Below are 2,717 nucleotides of genomic sequence, written 5' to 3' on the forward strand. Positions count from 1 at the left end.
CCCACAGGGGGCCCTCCCCCCTTGATCACTAATTGAGAAAATGCCTTACAATTGGATCTCATGGAGGCATTTCCTCAACTGAAGTTCCTTTCTCTGTGATAACTCCAGCTTGTGTCAAGTTGACATAAAACCAGCCAGTACAATGACTTTGAACTCATCTCCTGCCTCTTCCTTTCCTGTGCTGAAACTCTAAGTATACACCACCATGCCCAGTTTATGCAATACTAGGGATTGAGCCCAGAACTCTGTACACATTAGGTGAGCACTCCTAGCACACTGAGCTCCACCCCTATCCACCTTACTCATCTCCCACTGCTCCACTCTGTGCTTCTCCTAGCTTTCTTTCTCATGACACATAAGTGTTCACATTTCTGACAAATATTTCTGACAGCGCATGGCAAATACTGTTCTAGATTCATCTCTATTGTATTATCGATGAGAAACCTGTCATTCCCAGCACTTGGGAAGCAGAGGCAGGAAGGTCAGAAGTTCAAGGGCATTCTTGTTTCATCTCTTTCTGCTGGGATCCCCTTCTGGAGTTCTTGGGATCAACCCAAATGTAAGCCAAGGCAAGCATGTAAGCCAGGCAAGCACTCTCCCACTGATTGAGATCCCCAGTCCAGACATAGAGTATTATAGCAAACTTTATGTAACATTTATGTAAACTTTATGCTCATCTCTGCAGATGTGTGCTTCGATGGTTGCTTTTAATATACTCACAAGCATATGCAACTCTGATGTAGAATATTTCCATCACTTCAAAAAAGAAACCCCATTAATAGTCACTCTTCATCTTTCCTTTCAGGCCCAAGTGACCCTAATCTATCTTAATCCATTAAATTAATCTTTTCTATCTACCATAGTGTTTTCAAGACTTATTCATGCTATAAGCACTTTATTCCTTTTTATGACTAAATATTAGTTCATCAAATATCTCTATGTCTATCTATCTATGTATGGGTTTTTTTTTGGACAGAGTTTTTGTTGTGTGTCCCTGGTTGTCCTGAAACTCCTTTTGTAGACCAGGCTGGCCTTGAGCTTATAGAGATCCACCTGCCTCTGCCTCCTGAGTGCTGGGATTAAAGGCATGAGCCACCACAGGCCAGCTCATTGTGTAGATACTACTACTGCTTTTATCTATTAGATGAACATTTGGATTGTTTCAAATTTTTGGTTATCTCAAATAATGCTGCAGCCTGGTGTGGTTATACAGGCCTGTAATCCTAACCCCTGAGAGGATTAACATGAGGATCAGAAATTCAAAGGCATCCTTGTCTACATAGGGAATAAATAGCTAACCTGGGCTATGTAAAATCTGGTCTCCAAAAAAAAACCAAAACATAAAAACAGGGCTGGAGAGACAGCTTCGTCAGTAAAGCACTTAATAGGATCTAGTGCTGGGGAGGTGGGAGTAGGCAGGTTCCTTGGGTTTACTGGCTCATGAGTCTAGCCAATCAGGCAGTTCAGGCTCCATGAAGAACCTACCTCAAAAAACAAGGCAGAGAAGTGATTGTGGAAGATACCCTACCTATATCTTCCAGTTTCCACATGCTTGTGTATCCCCACATACAAACAGGTAGACACATACACTCACACACACACAAAGTAATGAGGCTATGTACACTCCTGTATGAGTTCTTTTGTAAACACGTTTTATTTCCTTAGAAATATCCCTAAAAGCCAGGTATAGTGGCACGTACCTTTAATGCCAGCACTGGGAAGAAGAGGCAGGTAGATCTCTGAGTTTTAGGCTAGCCTGGTCTTCAGAGTGAGTTTCAGGACAGTCAGGGCTATACAGAGAAGCTTTGTCTTGAAAAACCAAAAACCAATACATATATACATGTACAAACACATATACACATACACTCACATTATATATACACACTATATATTCATATATAACATATTTATATATATACACATATATATATAAAATTTCACAACCCCCTTCCCAAGAATGAATTGGCTGGGTCATATTGTATCTGTTTTTTTTCCCCCTTTGGAGATAGAATCTCACTGTGTAGCCTTGGCTGGACTGGAACTATGTAGACCAGGCTGGCCTTAAGCACAGACAGCCTCCTGCCCCTCTCTGTCTCCCTAGTGCTGAGATAAAAGGTGTATGCCCATCACACTCAGCTTGTTAAATCTTGAGAATCTTCCAGGCTACTTTCCAAAGTAAGCAACCTTTTAACATTGCCAGCAGGAAGGTTTGAGGGTCCGATCTCTCCACTTCTCCATAGCTGTTACCATCTTTCTCTGGTTATAGTCATTCAAGTGGGTACAAAATGGTTGTTCTGAAGTTTATGAGAAAGGGAACTCCAACTGTCTTGTTCACTGTATTCTAGAATCTAGGAGAGTGTCTGGAACTTCTCAGTTATTAAATATTTTATTAGGGAATGGATTATAGCTCACTAGTAGTGTACATGTCCAGCATATATGAAGCCCTAGTTTCAATCTCAAGCACCTGAGTTGGGAGATAACTACATATGTATACACACATGTGTACACACATATATAAATATATGTGCATGTAGTAAGATAAAACCTACTTTGCTAAGATGGCTATAATGTATTTAACTTTAAAAGTAGATGTGTCAAGAATCTAGGTTTTTTTTCTGTACTGAGCCACTCCTTTTCTGATACCATAGTCTTTCTTCTGAGAAAAAGATAGATGAATGTTTCCTTTTTATAGATTTATTTTTATTATTTGTATGTGT

The sequence above is a fragment of the Mastomys coucha genome, unplaced genomic scaffold (assembly GCF_008632895.1).
Source record: "Mastomys coucha isolate ucsf_1 unplaced genomic scaffold, UCSF_Mcou_1 pScaffold22, whole genome shotgun sequence".
Lineage (NCBI taxonomy): Eukaryota > Metazoa > Chordata > Mammalia > Rodentia > Muridae > Mastomys > Mastomys coucha.